At 41.0% G+C, this 16547-nt stretch overlaps 1 long non-coding RNA gene across 1 annotated transcript in view; it reads right to left on the bottom strand.

Moving 5' to 3' along the window:
* Nucleotides 1–16547, bottom strand: part of LOC129634882 (uncharacterized) — a 44640-nt gene that overhangs the window by 2328 nt on the left and 25765 nt on the right. The window contains exon 2 of the long non-coding RNA XR_008705968.1: nucleotides 395–536. This is a non-coding gene — a long non-coding RNA (uncharacterized LOC129634882). The remainder of the gene's footprint in view (nucleotides 1–394; nucleotides 537–16547) is intronic.

Here is a 16547-nt window from a genome sequence, read left to right on the forward strand (position 1 = left end):
TTCCGAATCAGAAGTTGGAGCCTCTGGGATTTGTTCTCAGACTATGTGAGTTCACAGTCTGCTCTTGTGAGCAAGGCTGTGAAAAGCCTAACCATATACATTGAAAAACTACCTTGGGCTTCGTCTGGTGCCCAGAACACAGGATTTGAGCTTCTGGAAGATGGGAAGAGGAGTTCGCTAAGTGCCACTGAAGATGAGTGGTTCTCAACTAGGGGTGATTCCTACCCCCTCACCGCAGCCACCGGAACTGGACATTTGGCACAGGCTGGAGACATTTTTGCTTATTAACACTGGGCCTGCCATGTGCACTTATCTCTCATGGGTGGATACCAGGGATGCTACTAAGCATCTTACAATGTGCAAGACGGCCCCCAGCGACCCACCAAAGAATTACCTGTCAATAGTACTGAGGCTGAGGAACTTCAGTGTAGAACATGAACTTAGATCTTCCTTAATGCAATTTCTTTACAATCTCTTTTGGTAGCTGAACTGTGCATCTTCAAATTTCACTCCACAAAACTCAGTTGGGTGAGAACCTAGATGATTTAAATGTGACTCTTATGGAATGTTTATGTTAGCTTCAGAGGACCCTTGATTTTGCCAGTGAAGTAGTTTCTATCCACGTATGCCTCTGTAATATTTAATTTTTCTTAATCCTGTTGTTTTATGATCTTCATCCAGATATCACACATAACTTGAACAAAACATCATACGTCAATTTTCCTCAAGTCAATATATAAAATCTTGGGGTTCAGTAATCTGAATATATCATGCTGCTGCTGCTGCTGCTAAGTTGCTTCAGTCGTGTCCGACTCTGTATGACCCCATAGACAGCAGCCCATCAGGCTCCCCCATCCCTGGGATTCTCCAGGCAAGAACACTGGAGTGGGTTGCCATTTCCTTCTCCAATGCATGAAAGTGAAAAGGGAAAGTGAAGTTGCTCAGTCATGTCCAACTCTTAGCAACCCCATGGACTGTAGCCTGCCAGGCTCCTCCATCCATGGGATTTTCCAGGCAAGAGTACTGGAGTGGGATGCCATTGCTTTCTCCAGAATATATCATGAGGTCCTCTCAAAATATTCTTTCATTTGACTGTGCGTCAATGAAATCAGATTTCAATTTGATTTTCAAGGTTAATTCCAGCGTAACGATGACTTTGTAGCACTTGTGAGACAAGACAGCTTGAGTCCTCATAGTCTCACTTTCCTCTCCCAAGCCCTTTGGGTATACATCAGAATACAAATTTTCATTATTGAGGCTGAGCTTATTCATTGAAATGATTCTGATAGAAACACATTTCTATGATTTTTACATGAAGTAAGGAGTTGTACTGGCTATTGATTAACAGCCCTAATCTGAGCTCCCCCTGGAGATATAATCAAAACTCTTCCAATGAAGTTGAACCCAGATTGGGGAGGAATAAATTTCACAACTCAAACCCTATTCATCTCACTCAGCTCTATCCCAAATCAATCTTGACATCACAAAAAAGCCAAACAACCAGAAATTATGTGCATCCTGATACAATGCAAGAGGAAACACACAGTCTCACCCCGAAGGATTCTTGCCAAAAGCAAAATTTAACCAGAATGTAATCAAGTCTCCAGATCTAACGGCATACTTACAGGAAATTAGGGAGATAGAAGAACAAATAAAATGACACAATCAGAAAACAATCAGCTAGACTCAGAATGTGGGAAATCTACCAAAGGCAATGGGCCTCTGATTCACATAAACCATGTCCAAAGAGACATTTGAGACAAGAAGGAAAATTTGAACATGGGCTGGGTATTAGACGATGTTAAGGAATCACTGTTAATTTTGTGAGAGGTGATAACGACCTTGGGGTTCTATTAAAAACAAGTTAGGCATGCTGATTGCTAGGGACAATGTTTTTCCAGACATGAGATTCCATAGTCTTACATCAGATGTTCAGGATGAACTGTTTATAACCTGGCACAACATGGGTCCTCTCACACGCCCTGACAGTAATATTTAACAATGGATTGTCTTGCAGCCATGAACTGCAGAGTGGGTGATGATGTTCTAACATGAAGACGACAGGCAGATTTAAACCCCCCTCGCACAAATTACCTTGGTAAAGGCAAAAGCATCCTTTCAACACATTAACTGAATTAGCAATAACCAGAAGTAACATTCAGATGGGGCATGATGAAGAGAGAGGGAGAGCCAAAGTGTTGCTGCGGGCACACGATGAAGCTGCAGCAGCTGAGTCATGCTAATGGGCACGGCGAGTCCCTGAGCTGGGCTTGAGAGGGTTCTGCTGACCCGTGTTTCAATCAAGACATTTGAACTGGGAAAATGGCACATTTTGCTTATGGATCTTTTGGACAGTAAACCATGACAAAAGGCATGCAACCAACTAGTAAATCAGTCGATATTTCATGATTTTCGGTTTAATAACTCTCCATTGAGTTCTATTAATATAAAGTTAGTGCTAATGCTATTTATTAAAAAGGTAGTGCTTTTGTTGGATTTGTGCCTGGAGAGAGTGAAGTCGCTCAGTCATGTCCGACTTTTTGTGATCTCATGGACTGTAGCCCACCAGGCTCCTCCGTCCATGGAATTTTCTAGGCACGAGTACTGGAGTGGGTTGCCATTTCCTTCTCCAGGGGATCTTCCTGACCCAGGAATTGAACCCAGATCTCCTACACTGCAGGCGGATGCTTTACTCTCTGAGCCACCAGGGAAGCCCCTATAGCTTTATAGGATTTGTGCCTATATAGCTTTATAGCATGACTATTATGATCTTCATTCTCAATAGGCTTAAAACTATAAGCAGAACACACTTGAGTCAATGCTTTGACTTGGCCTCAAACATGTGATTTCAGTTCAAGCCACTAATATAACAGCATCAAGAGATGAATAGAAATTTAGGCAGAGGGTGAAACTGATCATCTTGGACTTTGAGGCTATAACCTCAGTATATCAACAGGTGTATTCAGAAAGCAAGATGTGAAGAATCACACGGATTGTCTAGCTTTTATCATTCAGTACAATATAACATCCTGTTTTACTAATCAACTGAAACCTTTTTGGAATGATTTAACTTACAGTTTCATGTCAAAGAGACAAAATGATAACAGGCCTATTCTTCTGTCTGTCTTTGATCCTTCTTCCATTTTTTTTTTAAAGGTTTTTTGATGTGGACTATCTTTTTAAAAGTCATTATTAAATTTGTTACAACATGCTTCCATTTCACATTTTGGCCTTTTGGCCCCTGAGGCATGTGGGATCCTAACTCCCCAACCAGGGATGAAACCCGCAGACCCTGTAATGGAAGGCAAAATCCTAACCTCTGGGCCGGCAGGGAAGTCCCTGTCTTCGATCCTTCTTGCTTCCTAACTGAGTTGAGTTCTATCCACTACCTCTCCCAAGCGTGGAATGGAAGACAAGAGGAGCGAATGGCTGAAGAGGAGGACTCAATTCTAATTCTGACTTGGCAAAGCACTCACTTCAATTCTCTTGACTGCACTTTTTAAGACATGGTGAAGAATTACAGTGAGAACGCAGACATAGTTTCAGAGTGGATTTCGACCTCATTTTCTATCCTGGCTCAGGCAGTACATATGGCAACTCCTCATTCGTGACAGAAGCACTCACTCCCAGGGCGGAATGGGGGAGGGGCTCGTACCCTGGAGTAAGATGTGCTGTGTACAAGTACTTGCCAGCCCACCCAGGGGAAGATCACCCCTTTCTCTCCACATGGCAGTCAGGCTGGGTCACATGACCTTCTGTGACCAGTGACAAGTGACTGGAGATGAGGAGACACTTCTGTTTAGAAGCCTAAGAGCCCAAGTGGAGTTTGCCACGTTGTCCTTTTTTCTCTCATGAGATGAGTGATGTTTTGGATAGAGATCCATCCCTCAGCTTGGGTCCCGGAGTGAAGATGCTGTGGAGCAGAACTGCAGCCAACATGTGATGGACAGGTAATCTGAGTGGACAGGACACCTGTGTTGATGCAAGCCAGGACTGCAGCGTGGTTGGTATTATTTTGTTTTACTACAGCACAGCTTATCCTATCCTATCTTGGTATACACTCCCAGGGTACAGATCAGATCTGAGGTGGGGTGGTGAACATAGCAGGCATCGCTTGAAAATGCCTCTTGGATGATTCTCAAGTGCCCTACAGCGTGCATCACGGTAAAGACCGTTTCATCAAGGAGATGCTCTTCCCCACAGACTGTCAGCATGAACGCCATGGATCAAACTTATACCATGATTTGACACTTGATTTAGCTGCTTATTTGCCTTCTATGCTAGAATGCTACCTTCCAGTATATGGAGGATGTAATTATTTATGATACATTAACCTGGCCCTCGTGATTTTGTTTCAGTGTATTTCCTTTTACTTTTTCTCATCTTTGATTGCAGTTTAACTGCCTTTTGAAGCTTAATATCACTGTTGGGCTTTATGATCTTATAAGCAGGCTGAACTGCTTAGGTATGGAAGTAGAACACAGCATGGACCAGGAGCAGAGGCTGAGTTCCTATTCAGTTACAACAGACCCTTAGAGCCTTGAATTTGACGCTGCTGTTGGTAGTGGTTGTGTTGCTAAGTTGTGTCTGATTCTTGCGACCCCATGGACAGTAGCCTGCCAGGCTCCTCTGTTCGTGGGAATTCTCAGGCAAGAATACTGGCATGGGTTGCCATCTCCTTCTCCAGGGGATCTTTCCCACCCAGGGATCAAACCCATATCTCCTGAGTTGGCATGCAAGTTCCTTACCGCTGAGCCACCAGGGAAGCACATTTGATACTGTAACATATGACAACTTCTCTCACTTAACAGAAGAGGACGTTTGAGACTTAGTATTTGTTAAGTACTTTGCCTAAAGTCCACCACCTGAAAAGTGGAAGGGACACAGCAATAGGCCAGTCCCATTATCCTTTACCCCCAAACACCCTCCACCAAGTAACTTAGCTCCTTCTGCTGTCCTTTCCAATTTGCTGAATCCAAAGGATTCCTTTGTAGCCATGGATTTCTCCTTCTTTCCTTTATATTCTTTATTTTCAGTGTGTTTCAAATCTGGCTCAGGATCTGGCAGAATATGCTAGTTTATGTTGTAATAACCGAAACTCCTCTGGAGATTGGTGGCTTCACAGAGCATGACTTTAAATGTCCATCATGCTACATAACAGAAGCTGCAGGCTCTTGGCCACTTCTAGTCACCCTGAGCATGAGGTTGATACATCTTGCCCCTTGATTATATGATGGCCTATTGCAGAAAATACAAATACAATGCATCAGGCATAGGCTTTTAAAGCCTCCCGCTAGAAACGACATGCATCGTTTTCATGTTTATCTGCCATGCTGCTGCTGCTGCTAAGTCGCTTCAGTCGTGTCCGACTCTGTGTGTCCCCATAGACGGCAGCCCACCAGGCTTCCATGTCCCTGGGATTCTCCAGGCAAGAACACTGGAGTGGGTTGCCATTTCCTTCTCCAATGCATGAATGTGAAAAGTGAAAGGGACGTCGCTCAGTCGTGTCTGACTCAGCGATCCCATGGACGGCAGCCCACCAGGCTCCTCCATCCATGGGATTTTCCAGGCAAGAGTACGTGGGAAAACAGTCTTGTCATGGACTTTGGTGAAGGGGAGAATTGGAATATTCATTAAAACTTAAAAAATTTTGAGGCATAGTCTGTGCCCCATGGCATTTTGTCATGATACAAATAAAGCATCTTTTACTAAAACATACACCGCAGCACGTGTGGGCATAAAGACATACCTGATGCTCCTGGGCTGGAATCTGACAGACAATGGGCACTATCCAACTTACACTGGAGTTTCTTTTTCATCACAGCTTAGATTTTTCAGGTCTTTTTACTTTCAGAGTCTCAAACCAGGACTTCATTCCTACGCAAGCTGAAAGGTAGCGTTTGATGGCCAGGGAGTGAAATTTCTGTCTTGGACTGATTGACGGGTCCTTACTTTAAGAACTTGTTCTATGATATGGTCTAAACATCCTATCTGTTTGTAAATAGGCTCATAGTTTGGCTAATGCAGGTAAATGAAGGAAAGAGGCACACATTATAAATTGTCTCATTAAAAATTAAAGCCAGATAAAATTGTATACATTTCACTAAATTACCTTTCTAGGCTTTGCAAATATTCTGAGGGCGGCTAATCTCTCCATTTTAATTAGATTGCACATCTTTTTCAAAGGCTACTGTCCTGATGTTTTAATATAAAAAGACCGTTCCTATTTAAGGCAGAAATCTGGAGAGCTGAGAATTAACACTTACTGTTAACCTTTTCCTAAGGGGAAAGATTTAACTTCAAGTAAGGAAGACCCTTCGTATGTGAACCACATTTCTCATTTTTAAAATAGAGTGGCAGCAAATGAAATTCCACGTGTCTAAAATGACAATTCCTGGGACTTCCCTGGTAGTCGAATGGTTGGGACTCTCTGCTTCCGCTGCAGAGGGCACAGGTTTGACCCCTGGTTGGGAAACAAAGATCCTGCAAGCTGCCTGGGGCAGTCAAAATAAATTAAACATAAAATAAAATGAACAACAAAAACAAAACTCCCCCCCTCTTTCTGTGCTCCTTCCTTAGTTCATTTTCCTCCTTGTCCTTTATCATTACTCAGTATGTTTTATATCTTGCTTATTTTTCATTGTTTCCCTCCTTCATTAATTTGAGGACTTCCATGTGGCTCATGTGCTTTATCTTCTCTGCAAAGTAATGTGCCTCATCCAGAGTAGTTAAATACATGAATGAATGACAGAAATTTCAAACTGTGACAATTAAGAAGCACCTGCCACTCGCACATCAAATCTACAAGGATGGTCTCTTGGTGAGTCTTGCCCTCCAACTCTATCTCTGGCACCTAGAACACTGCTGGGGTTCAAGCAGGTTCTCTACAAATATCCGTGAACCAAAGCACCCTTGGGATCTAAGGAAAGAGATGCTGTGCAGGTTCATTTGGATGGCAGGCAGCGAGAAGGTTGGCCTGACATTGACATACATCTTGAGGGACACATGGATACCTTTGCTCAGGTGACCCCAATATTCCCCATGCTTTGTGTTTTAGAGAGAATATAAATTCAGTAAGTATTGTCAGGCTTTTTTTTTTTTTTTTTGCCTGTGGCATGTGAGACCTTAGTTCCCTAACCAGGGACTGAACCCATGACCCTTGCATTAGGAGCGCAGTCTTGACCACCGGACAGCCAGGGAAGTCTTTCAGTAAGTACTGTTGAACTTACAACTTACAATGAATTGTTGGATTAGAATTAATGAGTGTGAGGATTTTTTTTTTTTTCCAGAAGTTCTGTCCAGCCTTTATAAATACTGTTAGCTGGCCGATGGGTTCTCTGAGAAAGAATCCACATCTTGTCAAGAGTAGTAAAGGCCATGGAAAAACAACACGGCAGGGAGACTGAATACAAATCTTAATCAGATGTTAAGAGAGGAAGCATAGTTGAGCCTGTGTTCAGTATGTAAGAGTCTTCCACATCACTTAGAAGTGGCTAAATGACAGCACAACCCAGAAACTATTTCAAAGTAAAGCACTTCTCAGAAAAGCAGAAGGTTGAGACGCTTCCTTAGGAAGTATGTAGACAGCCTACCATGGTGTTCAAACGCATGGGCTTCTGCAGAGAGATGGCTGGTTTTAATTTTAGCTGTACTGTTTCCTAGCTGGGTGGTCAAAGACGCTCTTTCTTTTACAAGTCCAAGTTTCTTCACCTTTAAGATAACAATCAAAATGGTTCCTAATGGGTAGGAATAAATAAGACTACCTACATGCCTAACAGTCACTAGTATACAGTGGGCACTAAATGTGAACTGCTATCATTATTTTTCTTGCTATTGTTGTTCAGGGCACTTCTGTTGTCCAACCAGCTGCACTTCTGCTTTGTGTTCAATATGGAGGAGCAGAAGGCTTTCTTTGGGACTAAAAAAATGTCGTAATTTAGACTTCAGCCCCAAGGCAAACTCAGACCACCTGAATAGCTCCCTTGCTGGGTCTGGACATATGACCATTTGTGCGTGTGTGTGGGTGAATGGAGGTCAAGGTCAACCCAATCCAGTGCCTGGCCCGGGGTTGAAGGTGCTGTAAGTAACTACTCAAAGCATGAGGCAATGTCAAGATCAAGTTAAGCAAGGAAAAATGGAGCCGTCTCCTTAATGGTCAGATTCAGAGAGACTACAACATGAAATGATAGCCAGAAATCCAAATATCCAAGCTTTTGCATACCCTCCATAAGCAATATAACATGGAGGAGAGTCATTTTTATCAATCTGTGCCTGAATATGCAAATATAAGTAGATGCTTGATGTCTTTCTGGCTTGACCATGTAAAATTTGAATCATATCACTACAAGCGGCAAACTGAGAGGGAGGACAGAGATGTTTTAAAAATTCTTGGGGCACATGACCCTCAGGGAGAGTTTTAAACTGGATGCCGATTAAATCTCCCTTCAGATATGAAATTGTCAGAATGACTGCAGAGATCATGTCTCATCAGCTACTTGCAGAAGAATGAAAGGAAACTTCTTAATGCCATATGCAAAAATAAACTCAAAACAGACTGAAGACCTAAATGTAAGGCTGGACACTATAAAACTCAGCAGAAAACATAAGCAGAACACTCTTTGATATAAATCACAACGAGATCATTTCTCCTAGAGTAATGAAAATAAAAAACAAAAATAAACACATGGGACCTAATTAAATTTAAAAGCTTTTGCACAGCAAAGGAAACCATAAACAAGACAAAAAGCTAACGCTTAGAATGGGAGAAAATATTTGCAAATGAAGCAACTGACAAGGGATTAATCTCCAAAATCTACAAACAGCTCATGCAGCTAAATAGCAAAATAACAAACAACCCAATCCCAAAACGGGCAGAAGACCTAAACAGACAGTTCTCCAAAGAAGATATACAGATGGCCAACAACACATGAAAAGGGGCTCAAAGTCACTAATTATTAGAGAAATGCAAATCCAAACTACAATGAGGTATCACCTCATGCAGGTCAAAATGACCACCATCAAAATGTACAAACAATAAATGCTGGACAGGATGTGGAGAAAAGGGAACCCCCCTACACTGTTGAAAGTGAGTCACCCAATCGTATCCGACTCTTTGCAACCCCATGGACTATACAGTCCATACCAGAAGAATTCTCCAGGCCGGAAGACTGGAGTGGGTAGGCGTTCCCTTCTCCAGGGGATCTTCGCAACTCAGGGATGGAACCCAGGTCTTCTACATTTTTGCAGACAGATTCTTTACCAGCAGAGCCACCAGAGAAGCTGCTGCACTGTTGGAGGGGATGTAAATTAATACAGCCACTATCAAAAACATATGGAGGTGCCTTAAAAAACTGAAAATAGAACTCCCATATGACTTAACAATCCCACAATTGGGCATATATCCAGAGAAAACCATAATTTAAAAAGATACATGCACTCCAATATTCATTGCAGCACTATTTACAACAGAAGGACACGGAAGCAACCTAAATGTCCATTGATAGAGGAATGGATAAAGATGCGGTACATACATACAATGGAATATTACTCAGCCATAAAAAAGAATGAACCTGGTTCATTCACAGAGATGTAGATGGACCTAGAGACTGTCATTCAGAGTAAAGTAAGTCAGAAAGAGAACAACAAATATTGTATATTAACATGTGGACTCTAATAAATGGTATATTGTTGTTGTTGAGTTGCTAAGTGGTGTCTGACTCTTGTGACCCTATGGACTGTAGCCCATCAAGCTCCTCTGTCCATGGGATTTTCCAGGCAAGGATATGGGAGAGGAGTGGGTTTACATTTCCCTCTCCAGGGGATCTTCCCTACCCATGGGTTGAATCCATGCCTTTTGTATCTCTTGTGTTGATGAACAGATTTTTTTTACCACTGTGCCACCTGGGAAGACCTAACAAATGGTATAGATGACCTAATTTTCAAAATAGAAATAAAGCTGTGGAGAACAAACATACAGATACCGAGGGGGAAAGAGGGATGGGATGAATTGAGAGACTGAGATTGAGGTATATATACTACTGATACTGAGAACCTACTGTATAGCTCGGGGACTCTTACCCAATGCTCTGTGGTGACCTAAATGGGAAGGAAACTCCCAAACAAGGACATGTATGTACACACACAGCTGACTCACTTTGTTGTATAGTGGAAACTAACACAACATTGTAACGCAACTAGACTCCAATAAAAATTAAAGAAACAATCATGTCTTATATTAGCTCTACCTTCAGGAAAGATCTTCTACGTTATTTTTACTTTTTCAATTCATAAATTCTGTTTATGTGGGGCCTTGTTAACTCCTACTTTCAAATTGTCTTTTTTTTTAATTGAAATTTGTTTTGAGATAATTATAGATTCACTGTGGTCATAAGAAATATCATAGAGCTATCCTCTGTACACTTAGCTTTGTCTTCCCAATGGGAAAATTTTGCAACATGATAGTATATAGTTATTCCTCCCATCATGATGCCCAACTCCAGACAAACTGTCCTCTACTTCTAAAAATTTGTCATTTCAAAAATGCTATGTGAATGTAATCCCCAAGTACGAAACCTTGGGGACTGACTTTTCCATTCAGCGTAATTCCCTGGAGATCCATCCATGTTGCCACATGAATCAACTATTTGTGTATCCTTTAAATGGTTGATCATTAGTTCGTTGTATGTAGGTACCTCAGAGAAGGCAATGGCACCCCACTCCAGTACTCTTGCCTGGAAAATCCCATGGACAGAGGAGCCTGGTGGGCTGCAGTCCATGGGGTCGCGAAGAGTCAGACACGACTGTACGACTTCACTTTTACTTTTCACTTTCATGCATTGGAGAAGGAAATGGGAACCCACTCCAGTGTTCTTGCCTGGAGAACCCCAGGGACGGGGGTGCCTGGTGGGCTGCCGTCTATGGGGTCGCAAAGAGTTGGACACAACTGAAGCTACTTAGCAGCAGCAGTAGCAGCAGCATTATATATGGTATTGTGGTTTTAATTTCAGTTTTGGCATGTTTGTTATTATGTAGAAATCTGACTTTCGTGAGTATGTTGATCTTATATGCTGTAAACCTGAATTCATTCAGTAAATGAAATCTTTTTCAGACTATGCCTCTGATCACCATATAGCTGAAATACACAATGCTCAGGCAAAAGCCTGAGGTCCTTGGGGTTACTTATTTTGAAGTGGACCCAAGGCCACTGTCTGCTTATTAAATCTTTTCAATTTTCAGCAAACAACTGGAAGATGCTACCACAGAAGAGACTCTTTATCAGTTTTAAAAAAAATTTGTGATCTGTTTTAACTGGCCTACTTTGCATGTAGAATAGATTAAGCCTAATGACAGAGAAATGATCTGAGATCAGAATTTCATGATCTTAAATCTGGAATGACTTGTCAAGAAATCCCTGGTTGAAGGGATTTAAGGGATTAATTTCCACAATATACAAACATCTCATGCAGTTCAATATATATAAAAAAAAGACAATCCAATAAAAAATGAGTGGAAGACTCAAACAGTTATCCAAAGAAGACACACAGTTGACTAAGAGGCATATGAAAAGATGTTCAATGTCATTAATTGTTAGAGAAACGCAAGTCAAAACTACAATGAGGTACCACCTCATACCAGTTACAACACCTACCATCAAAAAAATCCACCAACAATAAATGCTGGAGAGGGGGTGGAGAAAAGGGAACCCTCTTACATTGTTAGGAATGTAAATTGGTGAAGCCACTATGGAGAATAGTATGAAGGTTCCTTAAAAAGCTAAAACTAGAACTACCATATGACCAACCCAGTATTTTGCACAATTCAGCATATATCCTTAGAAAACCATAATTCAAAATGATACATGCACCCTAATGTTCATTGCAGAACGATTTACAATAGCCAGGACAAGGGAACAATGTAAATGTCCACGGATAGATGAATGGATAAAGAAATGTGGTGCATATATACAATGGAATGCTGCTCAGCCATTAAAAGGAATGAAACTGGGTCATTTGTAGAGATGTGGATGGACCAAAGTCTGTCATACAGACGGAAGTAAGTCAGAAAAACAACAACAACAAAAATATATCATATACTAACACATATTTGGAATCTATAAAATGGTACAGATGAACCTATTTGCAGGGCAGGAATAGAGAAGCAGATGTAGAGAATGGACATCTGGACATGGTGGGGAGAGCGGTGGGATGAATTGGGAGACTGAGATTGGCATAAATACACTACATGCGTAAGACAGACAGCTAGTGGGAACCTGCAGTAGAGCACAGGGGGCTCAGCGTGGTGCTCGGTGGTGACCTAGAGGGATAGGATGGGAGGTGGGTGGGTGGGAGGGAGACCCAAGGGGGAGGGATATATGCATACACAGAGCTGATTCACATCATTGTACAGCAGAAACTAACAACATTGGAAAGCAACTATACTCCAAAAAAAAAAAAAAAAAAAAGGATCTTGGTTGACTAGCTCACGGTAAAGTTTAGGAGTTTAGAACCCAAATTTAAGTCATACATGATCTCAGAAATAATAGAATGTGCAGAATCCACTTTCAAGAGAATGTGGAGCCAAAATGACACTTTTCAGCAACCAGCCCCAAACAGCACAAGACAAAAGCTAGCGCCGTGTATCTTTCTTTCTTGTGCTCTTCTCCCTCTGAAGAGTTTCCTTTAAAAATTAAATAGGACCAAATCCTCAACTTCATTTTTCCCCCAGGTCTGTAATTTTGATTCAGAACCACATCTTTGTTTAAGGGTTTATGTAGATAAACCTCAATTTTGTCAATCTCAATTTTGTCTAAGAAGTAGGATCAACTTCTAATTTTCAATGTTAAATCCCACGCTCTGCTTTCTCCTGCAGTATTCTCAAGATGATGGCATCAGGTTAGGTCCCACACTGGGCCAGATGTTCTCAGTAAACCGAGTAAGTAACTGTCCCTGCACGTGCTTCATGTTACGGCATCAGATGCTGGAGAGAACAGAGGGGGATCCCAGGTTGTCATTGTCTCTGCCCTTTTTTACCCAGTTCTGTGAGGTATTTGGAGTCCTTCTGGGGTAGCCAGGGGTTCCTGGGGGCAGCCTTTGACTCGAGCCAAGTTAATCCACGTGGTCACATTTCCATAACCATTTGAAGAGATCTGAAGGCCTCTCTATGTGCAAGATCTAACACCACAAGCACAGATGAGACTTGCACCCCTGTCACTAACTGGTAAAGAATATGCTGAAGCCAGAGGAGGAAACTCATATGTCGTGGGAGGGATAGACAGGAAATGCCCTTCAACAAGACAGGCCTGTATGGTTCAGGAGAGCAGAGGGGGGACTGAGAGGAGCTTACCATGTGACTTCACCTCAAAATTTTAGGGTGCTGCATAAGGCTTTGGGCTTCCCAGGTGGTGCTAGTGGTAAAGAGATACCAGTTCGATCGCTGGGTCAGGAAGATCCCCTGGAGAAGGGCATGGCAACCCACTCCAGTATTCTTGCCTGGAGAATCCCATCGACTGAGGAGACTGGAGGGGCCTGGAGAGCTACAGTTCATAGGGTCACAAAGAGTCGGACACGACTGAAGTGAGTTGGTATGCATAAGACTAGGGAAAAAAAGACCACTTGCTACTAGAACTAATCAATGACTATAGTAAAGTTGCAGGATATAAAATCAACACACAGAAATCCCTTGCATTCCTATACACTAATAATGAGAAAACAGAAAGAGAAATTAAGGAAACAATTCCATTCACCATTGCAACGGAAAGAATAAAATACTTAGGAATATATCTACCTAAAGAATCTAAAGACCTATATATAGAAAACTATAAAACACTAATGAAAGAAATCAAAGAGGACACTAACAGATGGAGAAATATACCATGTTCATGGATTGGAAGAATCAATGTAGTGAAAATGAGTATACTACCCGAAGCAATCTATAGATTCAATGCAATCCCTATCAAGCTACCAACAGCATTCTTCACAGAGCTAGAACAAATAACTTCACAGTTTGTATGGAAAAACAAAAAACCTCGAATAGCCAAAGCGATCTTGAGAAAGAAGAATGGAACTGGAGGAATCAACCTACCTGACTTCAGGCTCTACTACAAAGCCACAGTTATCAAGACAGTATGGTACTGGCACAAAGACAGAAATATAGATCAATGGAACAAAATAGAAAGCCCAGAGATAAATCCACACACATATGGACACCTTATCTTCGACAAAGGAGGCAAGAGTATACAATGGATTAAAGACAATCTCTTTAACAAGTGGTGCTGGGAACTCTGGTCAACCACTTGTAAAAGAATGAAACTAGAACACTTTCTAACACCATACACAAAAATAAACTCAAAATGGATTAAAGATCTCAACGTAAGACCAGAAACTATAAAACTCCTAGAGGAGAACATAGGCAAAACACTCTCTGACATACATCACAGCAGGATCCTCTATGACCCACCTCCCAGAATATTGGAAATAAAAGCAAAAATAAACAAATGGGACCTAATTAACCTTAAAAGCTTCTGCACATCAACTATTAGCAAGGTGAAAAGACAGCCTTCAGAATGGGAGAAGATAATAGCAAACGAAGCAACTGACAAACAACTAATCTCGAGAATATACAAGCAACTCCTACAGCTCAACTCCAGAAAAATAAATGACCCAATCAAAAAATGGGCCAAAGAACTAAATAGACATTTCTCCAAAGAAGACATACAGATGGCTAACAAACACATGAAAAGATGCTCAACATCACTCATTATCAGAGAAATGCAAATCAAAACCACTATGAGGTACCATTTCACACCAGTCAGAATGGCTGCGATCCAAAAGTCTACAAGTAATAAATGCTGGAGAGGGTGTGGAGAAAAGGGAACCCTCTTACACTGTTGGTGGGAATGCAAACTAGTACAGCCACTATGGAGAACAGTGTGGAGATTCCTTAAAAAACTGGAAATAGACATGCCTTATGATCCAGCAATCCCACTGCTGGGCATACACACTGAGAAAACCAGAAGGGAAAGAGACACGAGTACCCCAATGTTCATCGCAGCACTGTTTATAATAGCCAGGACATGGAAGCAACCTAGATGTCCATCAGCAGATGAATGGATAAGAAAGCAGTGGTACATATACACAATGGAGTATTATTCAGCCATTAAAAAGAATACATTTGAATCTGTTCTAATGAGGCGGATGAAACTGGAGCCTATTATACAGAGTGAAGTAAGCCAGAAAGAAAAACACCAATACAGTATACTAACGCATATATATGGAATTTAGAAAGATGGTAACAATAACCCTGTGTACGAGACAGCAAAAGAGACACTGATATATAGAACAGTCTTATGGACTCTGTGAGAGAGGGAGAGGGTGGGAAGATTTGGGAGAATGGCATTGAAACATGTAAAATATCATGTATGAAATGAGTTGCCAGTCCAGGTTCGATGCACGATACTGGATGCTTGGGGCTGGTGCACTGGGACGACCCAGAGGGATGGAATGGGGAGGGAGGAGGGAGGAGGGTTCAGGATGGGGAACACATGTATACCTGTGGCGGATTCATTTTGATATTTGGCAAATCTAATACAGTTATGTAAAGTTTAAAAATAAAATAAAATTAAAAAAAAAAAAAAAGAATATCAGAATGGATAGGAAAAAAAAAAAAAAAAAGACCACTTGCCATCTAAATTTATTTGCAAGACCACAAGCATAAAGCCTCTAGGTGGTGGTTCAAACTACAAAGGGGAAAAAGATACTTAGGATCTCAGAGAGTGTTTGTCTGTAGGTCTGCACAGATAACCACATATCAGACCAGTGACCTGAGACTAGCTACCAGACAGCCTCAGGAAAGATGGCTTACTGGTTCTTCTTACTTTCGCTAGTACCCACGCTTCTGATTCTGTATTAGATGCTGAATTCTAAAGATTGCCTTTTAATTCAAGCAAACAGACATTTATTAAAATTACTTTTCTGAGAAACATATTTATGTGCGTTATAAACAAGAACGCTTTTTAACATTAAAAAATTTGAACTTTAAAAAATATGTAAAATGTTCAAGAAATGTAAACAGGAATTTTCATCTCATTTTCCATATGGTTATGTAAGCACCTTAAATATCAACACAGATCACAGACAGGCCCATTTACATGCATAGGAATGCTCTAAATAAGAAAAAAAATTCAAAATTGTTTCCAAAATTAAAATGTTATTTTTTGGCAGCTGAAATAATACTTGTAATCAGAAAGACTGAAGGATAATATGTACTAAAGTAAGTAAAATGCCCACATAATGGAAACTTTTTTTTCCCTTTAAGAAGCAACTTTAAAATCTTCATAATCTAACATTTCCATATATACTTTTCTACAGGTTTTGACTTTTTCTATTTGAAGATAGGGGGCATGAAATTAGATTTTCTTGATGACTCATGCTCACATTAGAAACAGACATAATTGTTCAGCATTTCTTGTAAATTTTTCTTTTCTTTGTCCTCAATGACACTTGTTTATATAAATTTATGCATTTATTTCAGAGAAGGCAATGGCACCCCAC

Source organism: Bubalus kerabau, chromosome 20, assembly GCF_029407905.1.
Source record: "Bubalus kerabau isolate K-KA32 ecotype Philippines breed swamp buffalo chromosome 20, PCC_UOA_SB_1v2, whole genome shotgun sequence".
Taxonomy (NCBI): Eukaryota; Metazoa; Chordata; class Mammalia; order Artiodactyla; family Bovidae; genus Bubalus; species Bubalus kerabau.